Here is an 18,094-nt window from a genome sequence, read left to right on the forward strand (position 1 = left end):
AATACCCGCATTGTATATCCTACATAAAAACCACAGGTCACTAGATGACTCACCTGGCCATCCAATTGTATCAGGCATCAATTCAGTACTTGCCCCTCTCTCCCAATTTGCAGACCACTACCTTTGTGTCGGAAATTAAGTCCTATGTCAAAGACACTATGGATTTCATCAGAGAATTGGAAGAGATGTCATTCAATGCCCAGGTGAATATACCACTGGAGGACACAATCAGCTCTTTTAAAATCCAGAGGTAGGGGTGATGTTGCGTAGCCTGGATACCATTTGTCTTCAAGAGACGCGGTTGATGGAATCTGTGGTTCTGGATGGCTACACCATTATCTTCCAATTGACTATTAAGGGCTTTTGGGGTAGGGCCAAGGGGGGTCTCATTACGTTGTGCAGAACCAATTGCAGTATAAAATGCACAACAAGGTTTGACATTACCACTGATCTCATGGCTTTGGGAATGGTAGGATTCAAAAGGAATACGACTCTACAACTATTATTTTGTAATATCTACCGGCATAGAGGTATAAGCCAGTTTTCTACATTCCTGGCCAAATTATTCAGTTCTATCTCTGAGTGAATGGGAATGAATAGGGAAGGCCATATTATAGTCCTAGGGGACCTCAACTTGTACTGCTTTAAGGCTGAAATAGAGTTTAGTGTACAGAAACCAACATCTATGGGGAGGTGTCTATATGTACTGATCTCTCAGGCACTTGTGATAAAGGTATCACATAGAGTAATTGCATAAACAGCTTGGGTTTAAAATTGCTAAATGGTGCAATTGAAGGGGAGTAGGGGGAGTATTCTACTTGGCATAGCAGCTCTCGCAGATCCGCTTTGGACTACATTTTTTTGGACTCATATTTAATGTCTATCTGTAACGACTGTGAAATTTTGAAAAATGTATGGAGTCACCATTGTTTACTGAAATGTTAAATTATTTTCCAATTCAGAACAATATGTGTGCATTTTGGTGAATCAATTCTGCTTAACTCAGATCAAAATACAATCGTGTGGAATCAAGATAGGATTGAGCAAGTGAATGATGAAATTCAAGGGGCTGTGAATTGTACTGATTACAACTGGAAAGTGAAGACTTTTACACAGGAACACTTTGTTGCTTTTGTTATAGCGACTTTATAATATGTTAATGGTGGTACACATAAAAAAGGTTATGAAAAACTACCTAATAATAAGAAAACATATAGCTATGATGAAGCAGTGGCCGCATATAAGAAAGAATTGAGGCAGCTAATTCAGGGTGTACCGAAGCTTAGGACTGCTCCCGCGGACTGCTTAGATCATATAAAAACGCTCTGACAGAGATATAAAAACTGGGTTAGAAATCACTGGGCAAAACTGGTTCAGGCTGATGCTGAGGTAATGTTGGGTCATCATCAAAAGAAAGAGTCACAATCCTATTGGGCGCTGATGCATGCTCAAAATAACAGTCTAGGAGAAAGTATCATCAATGCTGTTACAGAAAGCGACTGGTTGAAACACTTCGGGGAGCTTTATGGGAACAGCACTTTTGACAGTTGTATCACTGAGAGCAGTAACAATGAAGACCCCGATTTAACGGGAGAGATTGCTTTTGAGCTGCAGGATGTAATGGATGCTATTATGGGTGCCAATGATTCTAGAGCTCATGGCCCCAGTAAGAACTCAAATAAGTTGTTTAAGGGTGACCTGGTATGAGCAGGGATTTTGAACTGCCTCTTTGATGATACTTTAAAGACAGGAACCTACCCGGTTAGCTGGGGGACTGCCTATGTACCCGATTTATAAAAAGGGGGGTAGATCGTCCCCAACAAACTATCGTCTGATAACTATCCTGGACTCAGACAGAAAAATGTTTGCAATCATGACACTGAAGCACCTGGCTCACGGGGAATCGTACCAAAATGTCGCCCTGACAATTACAACGGCTGTAAATAACGACCCTATTAATATGGTGTGGGTGCGGGGGGTCTCCCCCACATATATATGTGGTGTAAAGGTTTTTTTTTTAAAGTCTGCATTTTCAGCCGTCACAATAATCACATAGACCCGCTCACAGTAATGACTTGATTTTCACTTTTTAAACAGGTTTTTGTACAAATCTCATGGAACCAATTTAAACGGGTTCTGATTGGGTTGTCTTCAGGACTCTGTTAAATGGGAGACATACCCAGTGATACATTTGGCAGCATTGGATTGATCCAGTGCCTTTGACACTGTTATTAGAGCCAAATTATAGAAGAAATTAAGGCAATGGGGAATCTGGAGGGCTCTTTGACTATTAAGATTACCAACGTATAACGGCCTGAGACAGTGGTGTATCTTGGTCTTGTGTCTCTTTAATCTCTATGTGGGTGATGTGGGTACATCATAAGATGTTGTTTCTTTTGTCCCTCCCAAAATTGGATATATGTCAATTTGTTGGGTGGCTCATGCCGACGACTTTATCCTGATTGACGTAACTCAAACGGGGTTGTGTCGGCTATTGGTATCTTGTGAAGGCTAAGCAAAAGGAAACAATCTAAAAATAAATTTAAAAAAAACCCAGATTATGTCTATGGTGCGAAGAAAAGGTAAGACAACCTTGAGTTGTTCTCTAAATGGTATAGCCTTGGAAAGGGTTAATTCCATAATTTACTTGGGGTTTCCATTTACCTGCTCTCCAGATAAAGTTTTTCTTAAGAACTACATGAGAGCAAAAGCTGATTTTTATATTCCCCAAATGAAACATATTATGCATAGATTCTGCAAATGATCACTTGTCCCAATTAGCAAATGTTTTGAAGGAAAGATTTGTCCAAAACTCCTGTATGGTATTGAGTTGTTAGACAAATGGGCACTGGACTATCTGTCGCTGTTTGAAGGTGTGATCTGGTGTAAGGCACTGGGTGTTTCGAACTCCGTTCCAGTGACAGCCATTAGACATTAATTGGGCCATACGTCATTTAAAGCAAAGGGTCAATGGCGTCTCTTGTCATTTTATGGGAAATGTTTGAAATCTCGCAGAAATACCTTACATCGGGACTTTTCAGAGGTTATGACCCTAGAGCATGTCCTGAGTTAGGGAAAGTTTAAAGCACGCTGCGGGAGCATATTGAAAGATCTTGACTTCACCTATGATGAAATTGTGTATAATCCAAATAGGACAAAATGCAAGTTAATGGACCAGGATTGGTCTAATAATATCATAAGCCTGCACGGTTATGCCTCTCTGAGACATGTACAATTGGAGCATAAGTGTAGAGGGACTCTTTCCCCCAATTTGGTAAGGTTCCCATGCAACAAGATTAGAAAAGTATTTATTAGTTTCAGATGGAACCAACTCCTGACTAGAAGTATGATATCTACTACTGAGATTCATTGAAGGATTTGTCACCAGGAAGATAGCGTTGAAACATTGAGGCACCTATTGGTGGAATGTCCACAATTGAGATCTAAGAGGTATCAGCATTTTCAGAGACTTGTTGATGTTTGTAAAAGTATTGACCAGGATTCCTTTTGGGAAAAATGTCTTCTGGGTATGAAAACATCAATTGTGGTCTCAGTGGTACAATTTTTGTACAGTATAAAGCTGAATGAGTCTTAGTCCTTTGAAGTTTGGATGTAAATTGAATTTTAACTATTTTTATGAAATTAAAGGAAAGTGATGATTTTATGAATTTGTATTTCTAGAAATGAAATGAGAGATTCCACAGTTACGTTTAACATTATTTTTCTCTTTTCTTTTATATTAATTCTATTGTATTGAATTGTATTGTTAAGGTTGAGTTTATTTATAAACAATCAAATACAAAAAATTACAAACAAAGAGCAACCTAGGAGGTAGTAGAGGAATGTCTTCAGACAAGAAGGCATAATTACCAGGTACCAAACTCATTCATTGTATGGTACACGAAAAAAGCCTTGACACAAAAATATTTTCATGGTATGGGGGATATTTACCAACAAGTTGAGGGCACTGCCATGGGGGCAACTGTGTCACTCAATTTGGAAAATGTATACATCGAAGCCTTTGAAAAAAAGGTAATCTATGCCAACGAAAACCCATTTCTAAACCATATAGCTGTTTGGAATATTTTCATCTATGATATACTATACATATGGGAGGGCTCAATGTCTAATGCTGAAGCCTTATTGTTTTTTGGATCAATGAAAGCATTTGATATTTACAGTTCACTTAGAATATCAGTGATATTGAGATACATTTTTCGAATGTACTTTTATACCATGAGGCAGGATGGCTACCGATAAAACTGTATAATAATCCAATGGATAGGAATGCACTATTGGATTTTCAAAGCCACCATGTTAAAAACCTCAGAGAAAACCTGCCATTTGAGCAATATCTCAGATTGAAACATAACAGCAGCACCAATGGGATTTACAAACAGAAAGCTGTGGAGTTAAGCCACAAATTAAAATAAAGAGGATATCCTTGCAAACTATAAAAAGAGCAGCTAACCGGGTGTTATTTAATAACAGAAAAGCCCTATACCTAAGAAAGAAGAAAGCACTTATTTGGTGATTGTTAACATGTTTTTGACTCTATCTTATAAGATCAAAAACATTATCAACAAAAACTGGAGGATTTTTGATCAAACAAACAAGAAATGTGAACGTCCAATATGTGCATTTAAAAGAAGCAAAATCATACGAAATATAGTGATGTCCAACGACATGAGAGTGGAAAAATTAAGGCAGCCAAGTTCCATGGAAAGTTGGAGCTTACCCCCTGTTACTGGCCACGACCCTTGTGACAAATGTGGGGTTTGCCACCTGACAAAACAATCAACAGAAATTGCTATTGGTTTGCCTGCAAAGTGGACACAGAAAGGTTTAATTAATTGTGAGTCTCAGCATGTGGTCTATGTGATAACATGCCCCTGTGGTAAGATACATATGACAAAAAAACAGCATGAAAAGTGAAAATGAGAATCATAGGAGCTGTATCAAAAATAAAGTTGAAGATGCTCTGATGGTTAAGCACTTCATAACAATGAATCACAAATGTGATGAATTTGTGTGGACAGTAATTCAGCAAATCAAAAGTAATAACAGCAGTGATTTGAGCATTAAATTGGCCAGAAGGGAACAAGAATTCTTTTTCATGACCAAAAGTTGCTTGGTTGGCCTTAATGAGAATATTGAACGGCACAAAGTATTTTAGAATATTGTAGACTTCAATAAGGCTTCCTTGTATAATATTAATTTCAACCAAGAGGCTGAGTTTATCAACACATGGTAGTTTTTAGAAATGATCAATCAGATTGAAATACAAAAACAGTCCTTTGTGTTACTTACTGCCAGATCCATTGTACCCATCACCAGGTGAACTAATTGTGGCTCATGGTCACCTATCATAAACACCTTTTGATCTGGATGTAGAATGTTTCAAACAAATTGGATCACCTATTATTGAGTTACTTGGAATATATTTAGTGTCTTGATTAAGTGTGAATACGGCTCGATTCAAATAACAGTCTCTATTATCTTTGTAAAGTTTTAATATTGGGGTGGTTTTAGCTTTAGCCATGACTCTGGGGTTTTTCAAGAGGAGGAAACCTCATTGAAGAGTGTTATAAGTAACAGAGGTATCCCTTTTAGAACATGTTTTACATAACACACCCCAGCTAATCAAGAAATGGGCATTCATTATTTAATAGTGTTTTGTCAGAAAATAATCATAGTACTTCACACATTTATGATAATAGTAAGTTCTCTGAGTAGTCACCCATTTAGTGAGGATGTGATTCCTCACCTTTGCCAAATATAAGTAAGTAATCTCTGCTATAAAATTATTTTATTTGTCGCTTTTAGCATTTCATGCCAGTATGATTTTACACGTTTCTCCATACTCAAAAAAACCTTATATGTTCAATCCTTGACAATATACAGTTTTCAAATTGAATCTGAGTAATTTCCATATATTCCTGATTCAATTTTGAAGAAAAGGATGTCTTGGATTTGCTATATAACGAAAGTATTAAAGAAAATAGTTTTTTTTAAAATCACATTTAAAGAAGTAAGACGAATGGATAGCACAAACTAGGACCATACAGGGCTGATTTCCCTAAACTCTAGTGTCAGTATCATTAGGAAAAAGTTTCTAAATTGAATGTACTGGTTTTCTTTTCATTGCATTTTCAAGGAATAATTATTTTTCATTTCATTTCACATGAAACGCGAGGTATAAAAAGAAAGTGTAATGCATTTCACAAATTAAGGTTTTTTCGTTGATAAATCGATAGGCTGGATTTCCTCTCTTCTTTTCTTTTTTGAAAAGAATTTGCTTCTCTCGACTAGGATTCTTGTAAAAATCTTTTGTTTGATTGTACACAAGTAAAAAAAAAAAATTCAGGTTTTAGCGGTGTTGAGAATATATATTGAAATCAATTAAACAGGAGTAGTCAATTTTATGTGCTTTAGTTTATTTTCATAATGAGAGAATTCGAACAATGACTTGTTCCTTTTAAGTTAATTCAAGCGAAGGATCAAGCACTAAATTGCAAAGCATTGGTCTTACTCAACTGCAGATGAGCAAGGGTAATGTAATCACCACTGCATCTCAGGGACATCATTTCGCCAAAATTCCAAGTTTATAAAAGAATATAATTAAAATAAATATATATATATATATATATATATAAAATAATAATTAAAAAAAAAGTCTTTCAAAAGCACATGAGTAATTTGAAATGATGCCATTGGACCCCGTCCCCAAGTGACATCACAGGAAGTGATGGCAGATGACCTTCAGATGCATCTAACACCCGTGTATCCAGACGCTCTCATTTTAGCCACATATAAGAACTGAGGCACAGAGGGAGACGAGATGTGTCTACGATAAGACATTTGGAGAATGTCATTTTCCAGATTCGACGTGGAGCCTATATGTAAAACATACAAAATGCAGTACTTGTAACAGGGTAACCGAAATCTCTAACGCAGGCTACAGCTAGTGTTTTAAACATCTATAGCTCAATGGACACAGAATTACTCGTTATGTTTAGCATTGATATGTTAAACAAGCCAAAAAAGCACTGACCTGGGTAGGCGTGCACTGTCTGTTTACCCAGCAGCAAAATGCTGCACAAGCAAGACCTGAAAATTAAGTCATTGACCAGGATTCAGAAACAACAAAATTCCCTAGTTATAAATGTATCTATGAGTAAACTACCACTACGATAGAAGAAACCTATTGTGTGGGTGTAAGCTGAGGCCACCTGTTTCCATGTCCATTTATATTTAAGTTATGTGACAAGCAACCACATGTTGTCCCCCACAACCCAGAGATTAACATAACACCTTAATGTCTTAGGCTTTGATACATGACTCTTCCTCATTTTTTTTCAGCAGGGTGAGGTTTGGGGTGGAAGGGGCTGCACTTCCCTCAAGAGTGCGGCTCATTGAACGATTTTCAAAGCGATATGTGCAAGGTGCTTTATTCAATGCCCCCCACCCCTTCCAGGACCCGCCAGTGAATGAAGCTTCCACAAAGCCCTTTGCAAGAAGGAGTTTGAGTGGGGAGGGGTTGGGTCACTACATGGCTCTATCACTTCTGAGACTCTGGGCCTCATTATGAGGTTGACGGTAACCCACTGGTGCCACCGGCAGGTTGCCGCCAACCCTCTAACACTGAATCTGGCATCTGACTTCCCGGTGCAACAAGTCCCGACAGCGTGAGACGTCAGATTCTGTACGTCCGTCAGTCGGAAGACCGAAGCTCTGGCACTGTTGCTAACAGTGCCGGTGCTTCGGTGACAACTCTGCTTACCAGGGCTGATGTGCCCAGCATTGTCACAACTGTTGGGTGCAGCGGACCTGGCAGGCAGACTCATAGTGTGCCGGTACAGACAAAAGGGTGCCGGTGAGCTTACAGTCACCCTTGTTTCCGGAGCGGCACACTTGCAATGAGGCCATCTGTGGCCAATGCTTATTTTCTTAAACAGTGTTGGACCAGAGCAGGGTCCTGGTCGAATTTGCAGCCCCTCTCAGCCATTCTCATCACACTTGAATGTGTTCATGGTGACCAGAGCCTAATCAGTGGCTAAGCACATAATGTGGGACCCCACCTTCGACCTATGCTGAGCCACCCCAAAACTCCTAAACAAAGCACAGGGCATGCCACCCTCCCCAGCCGGCCCGGACCACCACATATGTGCAATGTCCATGAATATTATGCTGTTACACAGGCATGCACTACAAGTGAAAGAAGTAAATATGCTTTTGAATCAAAGCTTAACTGTTTCACCTAGCGTTGAAAGAAGGGGATGGTGCCTGGTCCCAAAATATACGCTGGTGGCTGGTGAGTTGTTTTATTGGAGGGTGTACATATTCGCCACAAAGATGCAATTGCGACCAAGCAAAGTGTGGAGGCCCGAACTAACGAAAATGGGTTTGGCGGCGTCAGGGGGAAAATGTTTTGAATAATGGGTTAAAACGGTACTCTACACAACACACTTTCTGTGAAAATGTGGGCAGAAGGCCAGACAGTTTGTAATTTTTTATGGTGTAGGATAACTCATGGAAAAAAAGTACAATAGATGCAAGTCACCAAAAGCGCAGAGGTGCCTTTCCCAATGCATTGTCATACTGGTCCCTTCAATATATGCCAGTATAAAAACGTTTTCATACTGGCTGTGCCCATACATTTCCATGCTGGCTCCACCAACATATGCTAGTATTCCCATATAAGAACATAATCATGTTTGCTTGATATGTTTTTTATAGCATCATTACTGGCACTAGACACAAAGCTGGCTCTGCCAATATATGCCAGTACCCCTAAGAAGGAAAAAGCTCCCATTGGTTTGGCCTTTAAAAGTGACATGCCACAATAGGAAAACATGTACAAACGGGTTCCAATGGAAGCCAGTCTAGACCCATAAGAACAATTATCCTTGCTTTATCATAGATGATCAGTCAATAAAAAGTCATGCTACAGTTACAAATATACAGGTCGCTACCCCAAAACATCAGTCTAGCGAAGTAATACTACTTTTAAAGCTTTCTTACATGTTTTTCCAGCTTCAGTCCATCACTCCAGGCCATCCTCCGTGCTTCTCAAAAACAGGAACCAGGAAGCTGGCAGAGCTTCCTGGTGCCTGTATATGAGCAGCAGGGAAGCTAGAGGAGAAGGAGTGGAGCTGAACATGGCATGTGACACATGCCACGTCACAGTCAGCTCCAACCATAGTGAGCGCTTCCATCTCGTGCTGCAAACACCAATCTAGCCTTCTCCCTGAAGGGTGAAAACTGCGCCAGGGAAACCCCCAGACCTAGTCTTGTGTGGCCACCCACTACTCCAGGAACTTAAGTTTAAAATAAAATCTTTTTTTTCTTTCAGGTTTAGCAATGGAGATTCGAGGGGTAGCATGGGAGAACACAGGGGTCGAGGCTGTGAGCCACGGCAACTCCCAAATGATGTCCCTTCTGCATCTATATTGAATCGGGCACATTGCCAACATTACTGTGTTTTGTTGGGGAATTTGGACAAACCGTTTGCAATCAGTTTTGAAGGGTAACTCATGGAAAAAAGTACAATAGATTCAAGTCACCAAAAGTGCACAAGTGCATTTCCCAAAACATTGTCATGCCGGTCCCTTCAATATATGCCAGCATAAAAAAACATGTTCATGGTGGCTGTGCCCATAAATTTCTGTGCTGGCTCCACCTACATATGCTAGTATTCCCGTATAAGAACATACTCATATTCGGTTTGAGATGTTTTGTATAGTATCATTACTGGCACTAGGCACAAAGCTGGCTCTGCCAATATATGCCAGTACTCCGATGAAAGAAAAAACTCCCATTGGTTGAGTCATTAAAAGTGACATGTCATAATAAAAAAACATGTCCAAACTGGTTCCAATGTAGGTCAGTCTAGACCCATAAAAACACTTATCATCCTTGCTTCATCATAGATCATCAGTTAATAAAAGGTCATCCTACAGTTAAAAATATACAGGCCGCTACACCAAAACATCAGTCGAGTGAAGTAATACTACTTATCATGCTTGCTTTATCAAAGATGCTGATTAATAAATATCATTCCACAGTAAGCAATGGCTAGACTGGCTGTACCAAAATGCCAGTCTAGCCAGGTAAAGATACACGTGAACTTGGCTTTGCCCAAAAATACCAATAAAACCTGCAAAGTCAATAAAGGGTGTGTCAAAAATGCTCTAGGGATCCCCAGTCTCCCAGGGACACACACACACAAACGCGCCTCCCCTTTGACCCACCCATACATCTCCTCTCATATTCATTCACACTGAATTCTCCACACATACACAGAGCCATCCGGAACATTTAAACACACTATCACATTCTATTTACCTACCAATCACTCACTCATACACCTTCTCTTACATCCACTCTCACTGCATTATCTACACAAGCACACAGCTACCCACCCAGAACATTCACACACACACACTATCACATTTCATCTCATTCACCCACCACTGACTGACCCATAGCACATACATACATCTACATCTGACACGCACTTCCAACATGCAAAATACACATCACACATTTTTTTTAAAGCCTTTTTACCTGTATTTCCAGCTTTGGTCCATCAATCCATACCATCCTCCGTGCTGCTCACAAACTTGAACCAAGAAGCTGGAAAAGCTTCCTGGTTCCTGTATATAAGCTGTGAGGAAGCCAGAGGAGAAGGGGTGGAGCACAAAATGGCATGTGACACATGCCACATGTCACGGTAAGCTCCAACCTTACTGAGCCCTTCCTTCTCGTAATACAAACACTGGTCCAGCCTTCACCCTGATTGATGAAGACTTACTCAGGACAGTCCCAGACCTGGTGTGGCATGGGATAGCAAAGGAGAACACAGGGGTCACGGCTGTGAGCCATGGCAACCCCTAAATGATGTCCCTGCTGCATCTATATTGAATCGAGCAAATTGCCTACATTAATGTGTTTTGTTAGGGAATTTATGAGTTGAAGAATGTGTGCAGTATTTTCAGTGTGTAGTTTAACATTTAATACTAACACTTAGAGTTGGGGGGTAAATACAGTGATTTAGATTTGCTTAGAATATGAAAATAGCGGCAAAGCCGCAAGAGCACGAACATGGATTAGGCGCAGAAAAATCAAACAAAATTGAAAGCTGAATAGCAGTGCTACATGGGGAAAAGATTCACAGTGGGCAGAGCAATGTAACAGAAGCAAAATTGTCTTTGAAAATAAATGCACATTGTGCATAGCAGTAAAGTGAAAGGAAGGATAGAGTGAAATGCAACATTTCACTACAGCAACAGGTTGATGTCCTAAGCGGAATACTGTTCAAAGGTTGCCAAAGCCAGGGGCTGGATAATTACACAAGCGGAATCGGGAGGGTGGGGGTTGACAGATGACGCCATGGAATAGGAGGGGAAATGCTAAAGAAATGTACAGAAACAAAAAGAGGAGGAGTTGTTGAATGAGGGGTTTGAAATGGAAGCAGAACTAAGGGGTCTGGGTCTTTTGCTGGTCTTTTTGCATGGCTTTGGTGCATGGCTGGAGCTTTGGCAAGGATCGTCTGCTGGGCTGCCAATCAGTGTAGCTGGAAGAGGGAGTGCAGAAGGAGATTGTTGAAGGATGTGATTAAACCCCAGGGAAGTGTCCTGGCCAAGATGGGCTGCAGCATAACTAGCTGCTGGAGAGGAGATTGTGAGAAAGACAGTTTAAAACAAGGCTCAGTTGCATAGTGAATATAAATAGGCAGATAAATAAGCAGAATTGGCAGGGTGTCAGACTGGACATGAAAGTGGGTGTCCACTTCCTCCTGAACATGCACAGGACCTGAAGATTCACCATCTTTCTGATGCCCGGAGCCTCTGCCAACACCCTGAGGCTTTGCTTTTACATTGGGGTCCACAGCCATCATTTTCATGCATGATGGCTCCACTTGGAGCTTGTTGCCTGAGGGGCGCTTTTCACTGTGTTTTAAATGCAGCGCGCACTGCCTCAATATCGCTTGCATCTTTTAACATCTATGTGCTTGAGTGTGTTCCATGGGCATTATTTGCTCATGCTTGGCCATGCTGGCCTCGGGAGGATAGCTCAGGGGCAACGTGCTCGCCTTGGAAGGAGGACGACACGGAGCACCACAGGTTCGATCCCTGGGTCCATGCTTAGAAACCTCTGGGTATTAAGCGCGTTCTAAATAACCTATCATATCATATCCATGCATATGTGTTTACATCTCCAAACATGGCCGCCCGAAGATTGCTCCCCTTGAGTACTACCTACAGCAGCCTGATGCTGCTGCGTGATTGGCATTTCTTCATCTAAAAATGGCCAATCTGAAGCTGGCAGGCGAATGCCGGCCCCGTCTCCAAGGCCCACTTCCTAAGGCCCTGTCTGCTCCCTGTCTGCTGACTGGGCGGGTCTGAGGGTTCACTCCTCCCTCCCCACATGCATATGGAGGCTGAGGTGAACTCCACACTTTCTGGGCACACTGAACTATTGGAGCATCGAACATCTCTGAAGGTCAGTTACCTGAACTATCATCATTGATCCTCTTCCCTAGACCTGGAACTGTCGCATCTCTCACTCCCTCTCATCTGAACACCCACCTATTTTTCTGTACCCAGTTGCTGCATGTGTTTCACCTTGTCCGACTAAAATACTAATTTAGCTGTGCCCAGTTGCTTCATGTGTTTCACCTTGTCCTGATATAATTAGAATTTAGCTGTGCCCAGTTGCTTCATGTGTTTCACCTTGTCCTGCCAAGCACTCGCTATCTAACTAGGTGAGATGCCTTCTACGAGTGTCTAGTAAAAACCGGTCCCCTGTAATCACAGAGGACAGACTAACTATTTAACCTTCTTCAATAGTGCCTCCATCTTGGAACAGAGTAACTGGTATCTAACGTGTATCGCTTCTGTGTGTTCGAATAGACCTGCAGTGTTAGAGAGTGAATGTTTATGGATGTACAAATGTGCAAGTCTCAACTACTAAATATGTACAATTCAAAGGGTGAAATTTCCCAAATCACTCAGAGGTAAGCACCCAAGTGGCTCTTGTGATAATATATCGCTTTCATGTTACAGCCTAATTACCATAATGTTCATTTGTTATTTTTATATCGGTTGCGTCTTTATAAAGCCTACATCACCATAACTTATGATCATAGTTTTGTGGTCAGTAATATGTCACTATAGAAAGAAAATACCTCATAATGGGACTGCCCCAATTGCAGATAGATAGAAACCCTACACCCATTGGTGTTCTTATCTTCATTATTGATAATTTGTGCTCAGCCTTACAATGACACCTGCTGAACAATATGACATATACATCTTCCATCATAAATATTGAATCAATTCATAGCCATTACTCAGTGATTACATCTTCATATAATGAATGAATATTACAGCAATGGGCCCTATGTGGTAAGGGATAGTACATTAAGGTATAGGCAATGACTCTACTGCCGATACCCTTATATGTTGTTATCAAAGATAGAAAAAAGGTACATTACATGTTAATAAGATGATATCATGTTGATAGTTGTTTTGCTTTACACAAAGCAATTCAGAGAACAATCTTCATTTAAACCCTTGGGTTGTACTGTACCCAATAAGGGAATCCACTATATCTCTGTCTGAAGGAGGAGTGACTGATAATTGCCTCCTCTCTGTGGACGTTTTACCACTTACAATATCTGGAATTTCAATTGTGCTATGGTATGATTTTGTTCATAGAAATGTCTTGCCACCGGGATCTGGGATTATTGCATTTTATGTTAGACTTATGTTCTGTCCAACGCTCCTTTGCTGGTCTCATAGTCTGTCCAATATACAATTTCCCACAGGGGCATTTTATTGGGCAGATTACTCCTGGAGTAAGGCATGTCGCAAGTCCCTCAACTTGATTTGTTTGCCTGTTCATGGATGTGAAATGGTGTCTCCTTTTACGATGTTATTGCAGTGAGTGCAACACAGACAATGGAAAGTGCCCTTCTTCTTAGTACACAACAACAGCTGTCTGTCCTTAAAAGGCTTTTTGGCTCTCACCAGCTTGTCCCTAACATTCCTCCCTCTTATGAAAGCCATCATAGAGGCTTTCGGAAAAAAAGTCTAAAGGGTAGGATCGTTTAATAACATACTCCAATGTTTTTTGATAATCTTACTTATCTGGAAGCTTTGCCTCGAGTATTTGGAGATGAATAGTAAGGGGACTTCTTTGGTTCTATTCTTATTAGTCAATAAATGTTCTTTCAAAACTTCACTTGATCTTGACTTTGCTTCATCTAGGACCTCCCTCGGGTAACCTCTCTTTGTGAATTTATCCACCAATGTATAGCACTCCGTGTCAAGGCCGGCTCGGTCTAATATTATTCTTTTTAGCCTAAGTATTTGGCTATAGGGTAGACTTTTGAGCATAGCTCTGGGATGAAAACTTGTGTAATGGAGCAAATTATTTACATCAATGGGCTTGTGATAAACTGAGGTTGAGATGTTTCCATCTTTGTTTTCTAGAGCCATGTCTAAAAAGTGTAATGTAGGTGACCCAATTTCCAAAGTGAACTTAATTCGGGTAAGTACTGTATTTAAATAATCAAAGAACAACATTAGATCTTCCTTTGGCCCACACCAAGTGCCAAAAACATTGTCGATGAACCGCTTCCACATCAAAATGTACATTGACCATTTGGGATGGTCAAGTACAAAGTTCTTTTCAAATTGGTTCATAAACATGTTAGCGTAAACATGCGCCATGGCTGACCCAATAGAGGTGCCGGATGCCTGAATGAAATATGTACCCTGAAACCTGAAATAATTGTTTAACAAGATTAGGTTAAGTAGTTCATGGATGAATTGCTTCAATCCTGATGAATTAAACAGGATCAATTCCACTGTCTCCACCCCCTCATCATGAGGGATTGATGTATATAGGCTACATACGTCTAAGCTGAACAAGATACAGTCCATTGTTACAGTTTGTGAAAGTGTGCAGGGGATGGGAGGGTCCTAATATTGGATCTTCTTTATTTAGTATTTTGTGGTGATTCTGTGCCAGGATCACAGTTCCTCCACACCACCGAAAAAGCTTTGAAGACACTGGTTTGTGTATTTTTCAAACCCTTAAAATGTGTATCACTACTAATAGGTGTGCACTGATATTACCTGATTTTGCATACCTTGCACATTAACACTGTTGCACTTTATGAGGAACATCGAACAGCTTACTAACAGCCTGCACCAAGTAATAGCATTTTACATCAGTAGCCCGTATCTTAGCTGCTACCATGCGTTATCAAAGAATGATTGGTATCCTGCACATTGCACTTTAGATTTGCACTTCTGACTTTGCACTTTAAATTACTATGGCACTAATCAGCATAGTAAATCCCTACAGTGGTATCTTGGGCCTGACATTTGACCACCTTCTTTGTAAAATCTGGTATTGAATTGTGGACTTGAAATCAAGAATGGTGAAGCATATAGCAAACTGCACCATTTCACCTGGGGTAGGACCGAAAAGAGTATATAAACTCTTTGAACCCATTAATGAGGTAAAAGTATTGATCTCAGAAATCAATGGACTGTTACATGATACAGATGGGGGTTCTGACAAAATCCAATTGTGTGGTTCTCAATGACGGTCCAGATGCACTAGGTGTGATAGAAGCAGCAGACGAGGGGAATGTTATCTATGGTATTGCAAGGTCATTGGGCCCGCACTGTGTACGAAAACAGGGCAATGAAGACCCCCTGGATACAGTTATAGTGAAGAATACTACAGGACAGGAAGGGGGAAGAATGATCTCATTCCAGTGCATGGCTCAAACTCATTGGGCTCCCCCACCAGTAACATTATTGAAATCTATTACCAAACCAGGGCAAGTGCACAATATAGAAATTAATGAGATAGCCGCCAATATTTCTACTAGTATTCTACTACCTAATGAATCAGCAATGGTGGATATAACGGGTAGAGACAGTGGCAGAGCCAGGGGTAAAGGTAGGGGTGCCCCCCCTTGCTCCACCCTGGTGCCCGGTGCGCCCCCCCCCTTGTCTCCCGCTGGGCCTGGGGTGCCATTAATTTCACTGTGTCATGTGCAGTGCTTCAGCTGCTGTAGCGACAGCACGCCAAGAGCAAGAGTGCACAGCACAGTAAGGCTAAGCACACGCGACCTTATTGGCTGGACCACCATTGCAATTCTGTGGGGGATTGTCTATCCTTTCAATGTATTGATCAATATTTAAGATCAATCTGCGTTTGTGTATGTTTTCTGGCCCATATCGAGAGTGGCTGTGTGGCTTACACCTCCAGATTTCACAAAAAAAACACCTCTGGTTTTCTCTGCCAAGCTGATTTGTGGGCTGCAGAGTTCAGAATGCACATGCGGGACATTTGTTGGGGGGGACGTGGTCTTTTCCGCCCCCTCACCATTCCTGCGCAAAGTAAGATCCTGTGTATGTTAAAGGGGGGTGACGCCCCCCTCACCCTGTCAATTATTCGCACTAACAGCGGTAAACAAACGAATAACCAAACCTGTATATGCCTAGAGACTCTATTTTGTGACACACCTAACAACATCTTTTGCTAGGCCCAAAAATAATCTCTAAATACTGTCTCTCCCATGCCCAGCGCCTTGCAAAGACAGTCCAGACCACCTCTGCCTCCTGCCAGCTCTACACAAGCCCTTTTCTCACAGAAGTCCAGCCATTCATTGTTGCAACATTTTGTATCATCCTAGGACAGATTAGCTCACTGCACTGTGTGAAACCAGAGCAGGCAGGCACCACCTTGCATGCCCATCCATCTTCACAAACCTGCCCGTGCACTCCAAACCCCCACCCCACTAGACCATTGTCCGCTGGGACCATGTCCCTCTAATCTTTGATACAGATACAGATACACATCTGACCCCTCGTAGTGACCAGATAGGGACGTCCACCATAGCCCTTATCCCAGACATCAATATATCCTCCCTAAACCTAACACATGTCTACTCGTATCATGAGGCATTAGGTAGATCAAAACCCACAGAGCAGGCGCTCAGGCCTGGGGCACTGTGTTTTACGAACCTCCGGGTACCGGAGTTAGAATGCTGGTGTATCTGCCAATAGATTCTGAAAGGCCCCCATTATTATGATTGTTATGTCCGACATTATTCTCCCTAAACCAATGTCTATTGTTTAGCTTAGATTAGTTAGCAATGTAACTCATCTGAACTGACTCGACCTTCACCGCGGAGATGAGCCCAGCTGACCAACGTGCTCTCTGATTGACTCGGACACAGCAGCCAATTGTAGCTTGGCATCAGCTATAGAGCATGCTGTGCCATGTGGGCCGACCAATTGAAACTATTATTTCATACTGTATGTCTTTACATCACTCGTGACGTTATTTGCCTGTGTATTATTTGGCAGAGCGCTCTCGGACAGCAGAGTTCTCTGCTTGCATTTATCTTATATAAATGTGTTTTACTCGCAATTATTCTCTTGGTCTCATTCCTTAGCGTGGTGTGTCCATTTATTTGGTCTCAGGTATACCTGCATTGTTGGGCATAAGCCTTCACTTTGCAGATGTGAACATACCAGAACTGGCCTTCCTCATTTTTAAATTGGTGCTTAGTACATTATCATAAAAAGAATGTTTTGCTGAAAGAATGTTCCAAATTTGTCACATTGCCAGAGCCTCTGTTCACAATCATTATGCCTTTTGATGTTTTCAGCATATAAGAAAGATTTGGAGGTCACTCTTTGCTGTTTTGGGCTAAAGCTTGGAAGACCTCCTATGTGACTAGAATTTGGTTTTCTGGCTTTCTGTAAAATAACATACAGCACTGAGGTGCAGATAGCGGCCCTGATTGAAGTTCCAGACAGTTCAACTTCACCCCACTCCCTTGCCTTGCCTGCCAACCTTGCCTGGACTCTACAGCCAGACAGGCCTTATGCTCCACTCCTTGTGCAATGGAAATGGCACTCTGGTGCGATAATGACAGTCTCTGAGGTTTTATTTCTCCATCCCCGGGATGGCCGAACCCGGGCCAGACTACTTCGAGCTGCGACCAATGCAGCCAGGAACAATTGCTCCAAATCGAGCAAATACGCGCGCCCAG

Source organism: Ambystoma mexicanum, chromosome 6q (genome assembly GCF_040938575.1).
Source record: "Ambystoma mexicanum isolate Mex_15411 chromosome 6q, UKY_AmexF1_1, whole genome shotgun sequence".
NCBI classification, from domain to species: Eukaryota; Metazoa; Chordata; class Amphibia; order Caudata; family Ambystomatidae; genus Ambystoma; species Ambystoma mexicanum.